The following is a 16278-nucleotide window of genomic DNA, read 5'->3' as shown; positions in this document are numbered from 1 at the left end:
TCGAAATGGAGATATCCGTTTGATAGAGGGGTCCAAGGTGAATATTAAAAAATCTTTGTTTAAAATATTTTGTATTTCATGCAGAGTTTCGGAAGGAAAAGTCAGCGTTATGGATGTGACGAAATTCCGTTATGGATGTGACGCGTCTGAAATAGACATGGCGTATGTTTAGAAAATCAGCAATTTAACCACCATAAGCCTTTGAAAAACTCTGTAAATATCAGCTAAAACTATCAAAGTTCTTAAATAATATTTAGGATAGCTATTGTTTTGCTGTTTTGTGGATTTTAGCATACATTTCTGTGGCTTGTGGCAATAATACAGAATTGTACATGATCAAAGTTGATTTTAGCTTGGGTTTTACATTATAAGAAAGAAAGACTGACAGTGACATATTAGGTTGGTTACAAATTGGTTCAACTTATTCACATCTGTAAAATACAGGCCTAGGTGATATCTCTGGGAGTGGTTTTGATGTATTACATGCTGCTTTATTTTTGCATGGCGAGGTTGACATTTACATGGAATTGCCCTCATGCAGCAAGACAACGACCCTAAGCACACAAGTCGTTCTACCAGAGAATGGTTGAAGAATAAAGTTCATGTTTTGGAATGGCCAAGTCAAAGTCCTGACCTTAATCCAATCGAAATATTGTGGAAGGACCTGAAGCGAGCAGTTCATGTGAGGAAACCCACCAACATCCCAGAGTTGAAGCTGTTCTGTACGGAGGAATGGGCTAAAATTCCTCCAAGCCGGTGTGCAGGACTGATCAACAGTTACTGCAAACGTTTAGTTGCAGTTATTGCTGCACAAGGGGGTCACACCAGATACTGAAAGCAAAGGTTCACATACTTTTGCCACTCACAGATATGTAATATTGGATCATTTTCCTCAATAAATAAATGACCAAGTATAATATTTTTGTCTCGTTTGTTTAACCGGGTTCTCTTTATCTACTTTTAGGACTTGTGTGAAAATCTGATGTTGTTTTAGGTCATATTTACACAGAAATACAGAAAATTCTAAAGGGCTCACAAATTTTCAAGCATCACTGTAGATCATCAACTCTAACTCCACTTTTCAATGTTTACACTGTTGCCTTCAGGCAACAACCCAACTCCTGTGAGATTTGAGCAGGATTTCAGTTATGTTAGACAACGGGTCTCTCTTCGTAAGGATGCTTTCCATGTTATTAGACACTTGTTCATGTTGTCGGAATCAGCTAAATATTCAGGCAAATTCTGTGGGACTTCTTTTGTAGACATCAGAAAACAGCCGCCCTGTGATAACTGACTACAGGCACTGAATGGAGAGCTGCGTCAGAGACCAGAAGAAAAGAAAGGTAAGAAGTTATCTTCTACAGTTTCTTTACAGTTATTGAGGTAAACAAATCCAGGTGTATCTCTTCAGGGATCCTTTCCATCTTATCAGACACTTAGAAACATTATGAGCTTGTCAGTGGCGAAAACAAGCGTTTTACTTTGACCCGGATGTTTGCCCCGTAGAATTACCTCATATAGCCGTTTTGCAGCTGCTGGTTACAGTGTTCTAACTCAATACTGGACCGATTTCAAATCATTTTTGCCCGTAGCAAATATTTGGACCCAAACAGATGGAAAAACTGGGCCCAGGTCAAAAATAATCCTGGCGTTTTCCTTTAAGTCACACCAACTTGATTCCATGAAATGACCTCCAGCCTGACCAGTCCTGTTCATCATCACAGTTTATTACAAATCCGCTCCAATCGTCTTATTTTACTGAAATGGTTAAAGAAATGTTGATGGGACTAGGCGTGGGTCATACGGCAAATATCATGCTTGACGGCGTTTTCTATAAATACACACCGTATGCATCATGATATTTGGGTTGGCCAATAAACTACCTGCAAGGCAGTAAAGATTGAAGTAAAAACTAAGGCCCAAAAATGTCTCATTTCTGATTCTTGTTTTCATGCACCATTATTTCCCGACATACAAATACATTCAAATCACAGTTCCAAATCAAATCCTGAGAAGTATTACAAGAAAAACAAATTAAGGCAAGCCAATTTTTACACTTTTTCCTACCGACACTGTTCTCACACAAAGGAAAAAATAGAGCAGTGACAAAGCACACATGAAGGATCTGTTTATAATAAAAACAGAGTGAAATAATGCCCTTAGGAGATGTAACCATAGCAACAAAACACAACTGGGTAGCCATTTCTTTTTTTTTTTTTTTTTTAAAGATATTTTTTTGGGCTTTTTGCACCTTTATTGGATAGGACAGTGTAGAGACAGGAAATGAGCGGGAGAGAGAGACGGGAAGGGATCGGGAAATGACCTCGGGCCGGAATCGAACCCGGGTCGCCCGCATTCATGGTATAGCGCCTTAACCACCTGAGCCACGACGCCCCCGGTAGCCATTTCTGACACTAAACAAGCATGTAGGAAAGGATACTGTCGGTGTGTGTTAAGGAGACACTTTTTTTGTCCAGGATTTGACATTTAAAAAAAAAAATCATTGCAGAGTCTGCCTGGAAATCAAAGATGAAACAATTGCTCAGGCAATTTAGGGAAATTTGCACATTTCTGATTCAAATATGAGTGAATTATGTCTTTCAGCCAATCAGGAAGCAGGAGAGGCGAGCATTTTTTGAACACTGTTCGCTTGTCCAATCATAATCATTCTTCACACTTTCTCAGCAGGCATCCAGCTTAACGAACTGATGGGGTCATGGGCGGCGATCAAAGCTTTTGTATCACCCTATAATGGCTTCATTCTCCTCCATATATAGAGATAGAGGCACACACGGCTTGCTTTGTAAGGCAAGGCCAGGGACTAGGAACTGGTCCAAGAGAGAAAGAAAGAGAGAGAGAGAGCCTGCATTATGCTATTTAATAATATAATGTTGATTCTCAACTACATTTTGTGCCCAAACGAACATGCAGGTACATACTGAGTCAAAGCTCATACTAAAGAATGTGATTTATTTGAAAGTTCTGGATACTTTGTGAAACTAAATCCTTGCCACTGAGAAGTACCCAATTGTTTAGTACAAACTTTATGGCAGCACCTTTGCTAGCAAGGGATAAAAACCAGATGGTCATGGGGGAAAAAATAGTCGCGAGACTGGAGAGATAGCAGAGCCTGACTCGGAGCTCCCCTCCATTTCCAGAAAAAGGCTCACATTTTCTACTCAGCCCTCATTCTAATACAAATCACGAAGCGAGTGAACACTAAAGGAGAGGGAGTGAAAGAGGGACAGAGAAGCAGAGAGATTAAAGCCAGGCGTTGGCTGTTCATTCTTTGAGGAAAACATGAATTTATTGTAATCGGATCATGACAGGATGAGATCACCAAGCCTTATGAAAAGAGAAGGAACACTTTTCAACCCCCATTCGCTCAGTGTTTACACGCAACTCAATCCGTTGCACATCTCGTTCTGCTGGTTTGAGATCTGGCTCTTGCTGGTTTATCAGATGTTCCATTCGCACATGAGCTCATTAAGGGCACGTTTTGTGAAGCATTGCTTTAAAACTAGAAGTTCTCTGACGCCAAGATAATGCCATCTGCTACTCGAGGTCCCCAAAGAAGCAGCGAACTGGTACAAATCCACATACTTAAGAGTCTGGATGGTTAGATTAGCTGTCCCAGGAATATACAGCAAACATTTTAGACCCGACTGGACTTTTGACTCCAATTATTCATACCCTGAATGAACAAGGTTAGTCTGAAGAACTTCAATGTGTTACCAAATTGCAGAGAAACTATTTTATAACCATTTTGAGTTTACCAGCAGAGAGCCAGAAAAGAAAAGAAAGGGGAAAAAAAACCTGCCTGATCAAAACTTACTGTTCTTATATGTAAACTTGCAGAGCCTCTGCTTGTCTCATATTCATTGTTATTTTGGAACAGACACATTTTGGTGTTTTTTTTTATATATACACACACGGATGTTTGTGTATGGCAGGGGGCTAAAGGAAGTGCATACAGTCACCTGAGAATCAGAGTAACAGCTGGCTGACAGATTTCCCCTCTTGTGTGAAGCTTGTTTTGCGCACGCGAGTCTAGCCACATGTCGTTTGTCGTTTCATCTCCATATGCTTTAATTTAAATCTGGAATGGCTTATTTCCGGAAACTCCTTTTTATCCGGGAACGGCATGGTATAGAAGGACCGTATAATAGCTCCACCAGTGTTCAAAATAGGGCCGACATGCACAGGGGTATTCGAGGCCATCCCAGTTGCAATAATATTTTCGTGATCAGAGAGCTTGATGTTAAGAAACTGAATTATGTTTTTCGATGCATTATGCAGCAATGTATTTGAGTTTAGCATTAGCCTGTTTTTGCAAAATTGGCCAAAAGAGAACATCAAGACAAGGCAACATTTAAAAACTACCCAATAATCAAAAACAGGGATTTTGTCAATAATTTCACCCTGCAAACTACCCCCAAAAAATGTAAGCTAGCTAATGTCAATTAAAGGAAAACTGAAGACAAAATAGCAAGTTATGAGTGTTTGAAATATGCCATGTAATATACCAGTCCATATGTCAAAGCGATGGCCATAAACAAGATGCATTGAGACCTGTGCGAGACATCGTAGTACGGAAGGAAAACGTACAGCGGAAATCAAAGTGACCGACATCCGCCAACGTTGCCAAAAGACGCGCGCGCCCTCTTTTGAATGCTGACGTAATCAAGCTGGAAGTTTTTGTTTTGATAGCAATCAGGAAAGTTTGAAAAAAAGGTAGGCAGTAATCGTCATTTAAACTCGTTTTTGTGCAATACTTCGTTTGGGGAAACAGTTTTCAAAATGGTGGCGGTGACACTTCACGTTTCGAAGTCTCGCACAAGCCTCGTGAAGATCGTGCGGATAAGCGACGCCTGCCGTGGACCAAACGAACTACATTCAACATGGCTAAAAACCGAATAGGCCGATAAGTATAATATTTAATTGCAATTAGCTGCCAATACGAGTCATGATATAAGGTTACTAAAACCGAAAACGTAATTGAATAACACGTTAATTAAGAAATAAAGCAAGTTTAAAAATGACCAGTTCTCCTTTAATGTTATTTTTACATCTAGTGGTTCACTTAGCTGTCAGCAGAGTCGGTATATACAGTGGGGCAAAAAAGTATTTAGTCAGTCACCAATTGTGCAAGTTCTCCCACTTAAAAAGATGAGAGAGGCCTGTAATTTTCATCATAGGTACACTTCAACTATGAGAGACAGAATGAGGAAAAGAAATCCAGAAAATCACATTGTCTGATTTTTAAAGAATTTATTTGCAAATTATGGTGGAAAATAAGTATTTGGTCAATAACAAAAGTTCATCTCAATACTGTGTTATATACCTTTTGTTAGCAATGACAGAGGTCAAACGTTTTCTGTAAGTCTTCACAAGGTTTTCACACACTGTTGCTGGTATTTTGGCCCATTCCTCCATGCAGATCTCCTCTAGAGCAGTGATGTTTTGGGGCTGTCGCTGGGCAACACCAACTTTCAACTCCCTCCAAAGATTTTCTATGGGGTTGAGATCTGGAGACTGGCTAGGCCACTCCAGGACCTTGAAATGCTTCTTACGAACCCACTCCTTCGTTGCCCGGGCAGTGTGTTTGGGATCATTGTCATGCTGAAAGACCCAGCCACATTTCATCTTCAATGCCCTTGCTGATGGAAGGAGGTTTTCACTCAAAATCTCACGATACATGGCCCCATTCATTCTTTCCTTTACACGGATCAGTCGTCCTGGTCCCTTTGCAGAAAAACAGCCCCAAAGCATGATGTTTCCACCCCCATGCTTCACAGTAGGTATGGTGTTCTTTGGATGCAACTCAGCATTCTTTCACCTCCAAACACGACAAGTTGAGTTTTTAAAAAAAAAGAGTTATATTTTGGTTTCATCTGACCATATGACATTCTCCCAATCCTCTTCTGGATCATCCAAATGCTCTCTAGCAAACTTCAGAAGGGCCTGGACATGTACTGGCTTAAGCAGGGGGACACGTCTGGCACTGCAGGATTTGAGTCCCTGGCAGCGTAGTGTGTTACTGATGGTAGCCTTTGTTACTTTGGTCCCAGCTCTCTGCAGGTCATTCACTAGGTCCCCCCGTGTGGTTCTGGGATTTTTGCTCACCGTTCTTGTGATCATTTTGACCCCACAGGGTGAGATCTTGCGTGGAGCCCCAGATCGAGGGAGATTATCAGTGGCCTTGTATGTCTTCCATTTTCTAATAATTGCTCCCACAGTTGATTTCTTCACACCAAGCTGCTTACCTATTGCAGATTCAGTCTTCCCAGCCTGGTGCAGGTCTACAATGTTGTTTCTGGTGTCCTTTGACAGCTCCTTGGTCTTGGCCATAGTGGAGGTTGGAGTGTGACTGTTTGAGGTTGTGGACAGGTGTCTTTTATACTGATGAGTTCAAACAGGTGCCATTAATACAGGTAACGAGTGGAGGACAGAGGAGCCTCTTAAAGAAGTTGTTACAGGTCTGTGAGAGCCAGAAATCTTGCTTGTTTGTAGGTGACCAAATACTTATTTTACCAAGGAATTTACCAATTAATTCATTAAAAATCCTACAATGTGATTTCCTGGATTCTTTCCCCCCATTCTGTCTCTCATAGTTGAAGTGTACCTATGATGAAAATTACAGGCCTCTCACATCTTTTTAAGTGGGAGAACTTGCACAATTGGTGGCTGACTAAATACTTTTTTGCCCCACTGTAAAAACCTGAGACTGTTCAAATTCTTGTAGCAATTCTCAAGACTGCAAGAAATGTTGGGATAATGAGAAAACAAGGTTAGAACGCCTTCAGCCTTCAACTCCTGATCAAAAACACGATCAGGACACTGCTACTAGCCTTTTGCGACTCCTTATTCCGATTGGCATAAAAGACTGCCAGTTTATTTTTGGCAAGAATAACCAGCGACCTAACCACTGCACATCAGGATGTTAATACTACCACACCATGTGACATGGAAATCAAGGCAAGAAAAATATGTCATATAGTTAATGAACGTTTCCGTTAACACTCTCTGACCTTTAATCAGGAAGGTGACTTTGATTGTGACCCCTGACCCTTCTCTCCTGATCCCAGGACACACTAAGCAGGAAGCAGGTTAGCTCTGCTTAACCTTTCCCCTCAGACACAGGAAGTTAAACAGGAAGAGTGGAACATGCGAGGGAAAACTTCATACCCTGGAATCTCACACACTGTTTCTGATAAGCACTCACACAGCAACTTTTCCCACAAAAGCTGCCAGTTACAGTAGATATAAAAACATCCCTGTTAAGTATGAAAGATTTTTTGTGACATCTCTCATTACGTGCGTCAATCGATACGTCAATAAACCCATTAATATAATGTCCGATAAATATCAATAAATCTTTTCATGAAATTTTTTGTAATAATAAATGAATCATGAAATATTAATTGACATTTAATGAAGGTTGGAAGGATTATAATATGCAAATTAAGGCTGTTCTGATTGGTCTGTAAATGCGCAGTGGCGTGGCTAAACTGTAAACCTGCAATCACAGAAAGTGGAGAAGAATTTAACCGATATGCTACGGGAAGCAGAAGATAGACTTAAAAGAGGAGCACAAAACCGGTAATATGCAAATTAACCTTACTACTAAAATCCGTCTCTCACCGTGTTATACAGTGTTTTGGTAATTAGAACAAGATTCACTTGTCCCCTTTTCTGGTAGTACAGGGTCATGGTGCCAACAATAACCGTAACTTTCGCAGCATGGAGTCGCGATGTGTTTCTCGTGAAGGATTCGTTCGTTTTGAACTTGTATGACTCGGGAGTAACGAGTTGTCTCAGTGAGCGATTCCTTGATTTCTCCCAAGGGCTGCACATGCGTGCCACTCAGGCTCAGCTTCATTCACAAACGGGTCTCTCTGGCACGAGTCTCGCTTTCACTTGTCACGTGACCACTATGGAGTTTTATTCCCATCTTTAATCAAAAGCGTGGTTTTTCAAATTTAAGAGCAGTACTTATTCATTCCACTTTCAGATTTTGCAATGTTTCCTCCCCCTCTCTCAAACAGCCCCTGCTCACGTGCAAATGTGGTCAAATTTTATCTGTTGCTTCACGCTGCATATCAGCTGCACTTCATTTTGTCCGTGATTACAAGTCCACAGTTTGGCCACGCCACTGCACTTTTACAGACCAATCAGAACAGCCTTAATTTGCATATTCAAATCCTTCAATCCATCCTTCATTAAAGATCAATAAATCATGAAATGTAAAATGAAAATGTGTTTTGTAATAATAAATTGAAAGATTTATTGATACATTTATGGATGGATAGATTTACAAAGAGGTCACCAATAAATAAATCCTCCATAGTTAAAATGGCAGGGTTTTTTTATGTGGCGAGAAAGGTGGTGGTGGTGGTGGTTATTTATAATTGGGAATGTGGCAGTGTTCAGAATCAACCAATCACATTCAAACTCGTTAAATGCTAATTTGCATACACCTGCCCAGCAATTAAAGTGACTAAACCCCAAATAAAGTACAGCTGTTCCTATAGGATTTTCCTGGCATCTCCTTTCTGTGTGGAGTTTGCATGTTCTCCCCGTGTCCGCATGGGTTTCCTCCGGGTGCTCCGGTTTCCCCCACAGTCTAAGACATGCAGGTTAGTTTAACCGGTCGCTCTAAATTGACCGTAGGTGTGAATGTGAGTGTGAATGGTTGTCTGTGTCTATGTGTCAGCCCTGTGATGACCTGGCGACTTGTCCAGGGTGTACCCCGCCTTTCACCCGTAGTCAGCTGGGATAGGCTCCAGCTTGCCTGCGACCCTGTAGAAGGATAAAGCAGCTACGGATAATGGATGGATGGCATCTTGATAACATCCAACTGGAAAAGGCCTTGGGCTATAAAGAGCTTACAAAGCAGGTACAGGATCACAGTCTTGAAAAATATCAATCAGAAGAAGGTTGCAAACGTTTTTCCAAGGCATTGGACACACCTGGAATACTGGAAAGACAATAATCAAGAAGTGGAACAAATATGGCACAACATTATGAAGAACAGGACAGCCCTCAAAAATTGAGAAGAAAACTGGCCAGGGAGGCTGCAATGAGGCCTACAGCACCAAAAATAATAATAATTTGCAAGTACTGGGTGTTCCCTATACCTATGTGACAATCTTCTGAATTCTTCATATGTTTGGACTATGGGGTTGGGTGGCAAGACAGAAGCCTTTTCTTAACCCTAAAGAGCCCACAAATCCAAGCCGGAATCGTGTGGAATAAATGTATTCTGGTCTGATAAGACCAAAGCTGAACTTTTTGGCCAGAATACCAAACGATACATGTTTGGTGCAAAACAAACAAACCAACACAGCAGGTCACCAAAAGAGCATCCCCATGGTGAGGCAACATACTTTGGGGCTGCCTTTCTTCAGCTAGAACTGGACCTTTAATCAGGGTCGAGGGAATAATGAATAGCTTCAAATACTAGTCAATTTTGGCGCACATCCTTGTGCTAAAAGATGAAGAGGAATGCCACCTTTCAGCACCGTACCAACCAGAAGCACACCTCCAAATCAACGGCTTCACCAGAACAAGATCATAATCATTATCAAATGGACTCTATTTTGCTGTTTACAATAAACTGGAAATTCCTCCCTAAAAGCCTTGAAACTGTGCCTCAGATAATGCGTCATCATCATAAGTCATCTTTTATAGAAATCCCTCCGTTTGCTGAAATCCAACCCCAGTGAAGAGACTTTGGGAAGTCAGAGTGTAAACAATGAGCGCGTGTTTGTGACCAATAAAAATCGACTCCACATAATGACCACGAGCGCCAAGCTTTTGACCAATCACAGTGTGTCTTAAAGGAGAACTAAAGGCAAATTTATCATCAAAATTCTCTCTCATTTTATTAAATATAGGAATGCATTTTTGATCGCTGCTATAGCAAGTTATGAGTGTTTGAAACATCCTATGTAATATATCGGTCCATATGTCAAAGCAATGGCCGTAAACGAGATTCGTTGAGACCTGTGCGAGACATCGTAGGACAGAAGTAAAACGCACAGCCGAAATCAAAGTCACCAACATCTGCCAACATTGTCAAAAGACGCGCGCGCCCTCTTTCGAATGCTGACGCAATCAAGCCGGAAGTTTTGTTTGTTTTGATAGCAAATCAGGAAAGTTTGAAAAAAGTAGGCAGTAATAGTCATTTAAACTCGTTTTTGGAAAACAGTTTTCAAAATGGCGGCACTGACACCTGGCTGACACTTCACACTTCGAAGTCTCGCACAAGTCTCGTGAAGATCGCGCGGATAAGCGACGCCTGCCGTGGACCAAACGAACTAAATTCAACATGGCTGAAAACCGAATAGGCCAATAAGTATAATATTTAATTGCAATTAGTTGCCAATACGAGTCACGATATAATGCCGCTTTTCCACTACAAACGCGGCTGAGTCGGGCTGAGCCGTGCCGTGCTGAGTCGGGCTGAGCGGGGCTGTTGGAGTTGCATTTCGACTACAACCGCGCTGAACCGTGCTGGCTGGAAGTGGGTGGACACATTGGGTGGAGTTAGCGAAAGTGGGTGGACGTCAGGTGATGTCGTTAAGCAGCGCAAACAGTGGCATCAGTGAGCTTTTAAGCGGTAGTCTCACAACCCGGAGAGTAAACAATAAACATGGAGGACATGGAGTCGTTAGCGTTGCTGGTCTTGGTGCTGTGGCTTGTTGTCACCGACAACGCGGACAGATACTGACAAGAGCGTATAGATGAGGCGAGGCGCATAAGGCTTCAGAAATTCTCGTAATTCGTAATTCTTCTCCTTCCGGGTTTGCGGTGTTTACAGATCCCAGCGCGCTCGCGGGGCGTGTGTGGGCATGTGAGGACACTCCTCCTCACCAATCAGTGCACAGGGGAGTGTCTGCTCACGCCCCCAGCCTCACTCGGCACGGCTTGGCTCACTTCAGCCCCACTCCAAGACGGTGCGAGTTTTAGGGGCTAAGCAGGGCTGAAACGAGCTGAGTCGTGCTGGTTTTTGGTAGTCGAAACGCGAGCCGTGTCGGGCTGAAGTGAGCTGAAGCGAGCTGAAAAAGGGTAGTGGAAAAGGGCCATAAGGTTACTAAAATTGAAAACGTAATTGAATAACACGTTAATTAAGAAATAAAAAGTTTAAAAATGACTTCAGTTCTCCTTTAATTGGCCTGGTGTGGCGGTATAATCATCTCTGCGTGAACCAAACAGTGGTGAAGTCTAAACTGGCAATTTTTTTTTTTTTTTGAGCGAGCTTCTTCAATCACTGAAGATGAATTAAGGGCCAAAACAGCCACAGGGGAGGCACACTCGGAGCCCCAACCGTCCCCAAACAGCGTCAGTAATACAGGGGTCAGTTTAAAAAAAAAATCAAACGCACACTAAACTGAAAGCGCCATCAGCCGGCAAGCGACCGAAGGGAGCTCCGCTTCTGAGCGATAGCCCCTGGGGAATTTTCATCCTCAAAAAGCGTGACAGATTAAATAGAAAACAACTGACTTGGAGGTCATCTGGGATTTTGAATGTTGTAATATAATAATGTAGCATAGAATGCGTGTCTTTGTGATCCTAAAGGAGAGAGATGTGTGAGAAATGATATTTTTATTAAACTGATTAATTTTACTAGTGACATTAAGTCAGTCGGCACGTGCCTCAGTTTCCTGAAACATTATAGGAGTTGATAAAAATAAAAGAGTCAGAAACTGAAGTGAACAACAAATTTAAAACGAAGAGCAGTGCAAAAATCAGTAATAAAGATGTCATAACCTGTGAATGTGTGTTGGTGATGATATTTCTTGTAAAGTTAGATATAACCTCGCTAATCTATCTATGCCAATCTCCCTTAAAAAAAAAAAAATACAAGCCTCAGGAAACCTGGACTGAGCCCCCGGTCTGTTCAATAGCTCGAATAGAAACGGACTCTATTTTGCTGTTTACAATAAACTGGAAATTCCTCCCTAAAAGCCTTGAAACTGTGTCTCAGATAAACCCACGTTTCCATTTTTCTCGCCTGTGGTTCACGGTGAAGGGCTTCAGCCTTTTTAATTGTACTGTCCTATTCTCTGCCTCGCACCCTTTTATTCCCCTAAACTTTGAGACCACCGAGCTGATACACTGGCCAACAATGGGCTGACCTATCGAGGGCACAGGCATGTGCTACATTAAAAACTTTGTTTATAAGACCATGATAAAATACTCATTCATTTTCCTTTCGTCAGTATTAATGGTCTTAATGAGCAAACCATCTCGTAATATTACGTTACTTTAGCTGCATCAGCATTAGGTTTCTGGCCAACTGAACGCATGCTCTTGGTGATACACAAAGAACTTTGGTGTGTTAATGGGCGTCCTGGATTTGGTGTGGAGTGGAGATGTTGGAGTGTGTCCTCGTGAGCTGCGTTTATTACAGACTGGAGGAAATACTGAATCGCCACTATTGTTCCTCACAGAGGGAATAGAGAAAACCTACTGAGGAGCTGGCACACACTCCAACCGCCTCTTCCATCACTCGTGTACAAACATACAGAGAGAGATGCAGAGAGAGGGAATAAGAAAACGACAGACACAGAAAAGTTTGGCTCTGGCCTTGACTGCTGAGCAAACCCTTTCAGGAAAGGGAGAGAGAGAGAGAGAGAGAGAGAGAGAGTGTGAGAGCGCACAAGCATGCACTCCACTAGTTGGACTGTGATCTGAGGATACTGTGAAACTGTTTTAGAGAAGACAGGGAGAAGCAGGGACAGTTCAGAAGACAGCTGTTCTTAGACTGATCTGAAATGGGACAATTCTCTCTTCCTCACACTACTACAGATATTAACTATTGAAATGATAACGGCAACATTTTAAAAAGCAACACGGTCCAGGGTTGAACATCTCAAGTTACTGTACGAGCGATTATTCACACGTCCATATTCTTTTGACCGTACCACCCTATTTCAAAGCTTTTTTTTTTTTTGGGGGGGGGGGGGGGGGGGGGGGGCTTTCCTTTTGGCCACATTCCTGTGGACTACGCAGGTGTCAAGTGATGCGACCCCAATTAACATTTATTTGCATCTAGTACAAAAAACCCCACAACCTTACATTGTATTTACTGACGATTATGCAAATGAGTCATACACTGTAAAGGGCGCTGAATCTGACCGGACGTGTTCCCCCTCCTTCTCGCGCGTGCGCGCACACTCCCAGTTTCTCTCTGCAGCTGAAGTGGTGAACAATAGCCGCCTGTCTGTGTGGAGACTGAAGAGATTCTTACTGCGGATGAGGGGAAACAAAAAGCGTCGCACAATAAAAGGTGTTTTGTTCTTTCCTTGCATGTTGAACACACAAGCAGAATTCAACTGTACTGTACTTGCAGGTATACAAGCTCAACAGTCTGAAACACACCTGCGAGCGAGTAGTGACTGGGTCACACCGGTTACGGCAGAAATTAAAGGAACCGAGATGAAAAGATGCATCAACATGACTGACTGCCATTCAAAACGAGCAGGTCACGGGTGTATAAAAACCTTTGACACACCCTTATAAGCTATTATGCCTTAGATAAAGTTCATCGGAAATTAATCCATTCGAATAATTCCCTAAAGAGGAGGCAAAGAAACCAAATGCTGCCTGTACAGTTAGAAACTACACACTCGTATCATTCCAGCATGCTGGTTATGGAAGAATATTTAAAAACAATGCTGTTACTGTGGACTGGATTGTGTATAATATTGTTTCGGGGGTCTTGCCTGATGGCATCCACACCCTCGAATCTATGAGATCAGGGTGAAAGAGCTTGGCAGGGGAAACGACCCCATAATCCACAACATTACCCTAATTATCTCATTCAGGATTCGGCTGCCTACGTAGGGTTCATTCTGGGGCTACGCTCACAAAAGCCCAAGAGCTATTCTAAGATTATTTATTCATTTAATCACATGTTATTCTGAGAGAAAACGGTCCAATTGTTCTTTTTACCAGCTGAGCATAAACAAGAACGTTTGAAAAACATGCAGCAGAACCATCAATTCAGTACAATTACAACACAAGTTAATTTTATTACAATATTGTATTATTAATCTGATTAAAAAGGCTGTGTAATCATCATCATAATAATCATGGAATGCTGCAAATATATAACGTGTGCAACACTGATGTCAAGTGGAGGGATTCTAATGACCATACAAACCGCAATATGCATTTTACTAATTGTTCCCATCAAGTCACCACTCAATAACGTCCAGAAAAACTATAAAATAACCTACAGTTGTAAAAGGCAGTCTTACAGGAAAGGGAAACAGGACATGGATAGTCATGCACGATACATAAATGCACTACATTTACCATGTCGTTATTTTACTCATCATTAGACACTATCATATTAGTTTCACAGCTGTTTCACCATCCAAATCTCACCTGGTCACTTGACCACACCCATTCCACGGGGACGGACATGGACACAAGCCAGACCTCCGTCACTGGGACAGACAACAAAAACTTTACTGGGACTGGCACGTCTGTGTGCCCTTTTGCAACAGACACCCGGATCCATTTTATAACCAATGTCCGATACACACTGTCCTGAATCAATGCAGCTGAAATAAAACCATCACATTGATCATATAGAACAGGAAGAAAGGAGAAATTTATCTAAAGATTCTGTTACCGGGACTCAAGACAGCAACAGAAATAAATAGGAGAATGAATGAAAGCTGTTACACAAGTTACTTGTTATAACCAAAAACAATATTTTTTTCGCAGTCAAATTTTTTCCATCAAATCGTGCGCTCTGATTGGCTTGCAAGCGGTCTGGAATCCTACGATCCGGACCCCGGTTACGGATCTTTGGCGACTCCGCTCGTTCACAACAACAAACATGGCAGCAATTTTGTGTCAACGTTTATTTTCGCATTTCTCAGTATAACAGCATTAATTTTACAGCATGGATAGCGATAACGAGTGTTCACAGCGAAAGCGAGTTTTACTACCCTGATGAAGACGTAATAAAAGAAAACATTTCAGGAGAAAGCCGAAAACCTGTAACTGTTGTGCTAATGCCGAGCAAATCCAGCAGTTTACTGAGGAGCAAAGGGCAGAAAATACAAAAAAAAAAACCCACAACCTCAATGTCTTTGGTAAGTTCTGTCGAAACCTAAATGAAGGTCAAAAGGTGGAAGCCATAACTGGCGAAGAACTAAACATGTTGCTGTGCAACTTTTTCATGTCCGCAACAAAGAAAAATGGTGATGTGTACGAGCTGTCCTCGCTCATGTCTTTCCAGAGAAGTATCCAGCGCTATCTGAAATATGGTTTGTTCTAAATATGGTTTCCCTTCTGGGTGCTCTCATTTTATGGTAGAATTTGGTAAAGAAAAAAAAATTATTATTTACCAGCTTAAGGTCGGTCCGTATCGTGAAATACCGTGACCTCAGCCTTGAAAACACTGACCGAGGCCTTTGGCATTTCAAGACCTCGGTCACGGTATTTCACAATACGGATCTCCCAGCTGGTAAATTTTTTTATATATATATATATATATATATATATATATATATATATATATATATATATATATATATATATATAAAATTTACTACACTGTAATCTTTGGTCTCGTTAAGGTCATAACTCTATGTATAACGATTTAAGAGTCACATATATACACGAATACATAAAGATATGCACTCACCAACCACTGTATTAGGAACACACTATCTAGGGAATTGATACTCCAGTGGAAGACACATCCAAGATGGCTGCAGCTGTGTTTCTCTGAACTTATGGCTGGTTTTCTATCCAACAAAAATCTGAGGAATCCTACTTAAAATTCAAAATATATGCTGCCGTTTCAAGTAAGAAGAATCTAATCAAATATCTATAGTAAAATTGTGGCCTTTGTTTGTATTTTGTGAAGTGTTTCTGGGACTCTACTGCTCAATCTTCAGGCCTAGTAGGCCTTGATCATCAAACAATGCCACCTAAAGCTTCTAACCACACCACCGAGGAATATGTTACCATGGCTCAAGTGCGTGAATTATTGGATCAGCAAAAGGACTTTTACAGAACTTTGCTTGAACAACAAGAAAAAAGCTTCAAATCTTGTGTACAGATCATAGTTGATTCTTCTAATAAGAGGACTGATGATTTGTCAAAGCAAGTTTATGATTTTAAGGTGAGTCTGGAAATGACTCAAAAGGAATTTGATGATTTTAAAATCTCTTGTGGCACTTTGTCTAAGAACTGTAGTGAAATCAGGACAGATCTGGACGCAATTTGTAAAAGTCTGATTTCAGT

The 16278-nt window shown here is 41.4% G+C and overlaps 1 protein-coding gene across 5 annotated transcripts in view; it reads right to left on the bottom strand.

Moving 5' to 3' along the window:
• Positions 1-16278, bottom strand: part of LOC132874445 (transmembrane protein 198-like) — a 79577-nt gene that overhangs the window by 36324 nt on the left and 26975 nt on the right. The window lies entirely within an intron of this gene.

This window comes from Neoarius graeffei, chromosome 26 (genome assembly GCF_027579695.1).
Source record: "Neoarius graeffei isolate fNeoGra1 chromosome 26, fNeoGra1.pri, whole genome shotgun sequence".
NCBI classification, from domain to species: domain Eukaryota; kingdom Metazoa; phylum Chordata; class Actinopteri; order Siluriformes; family Ariidae; genus Neoarius; species Neoarius graeffei.
Note: the sequence above shows the minus strand (reverse complement) of the source record. Positions and strands in the feature narration are given on the sequence as shown.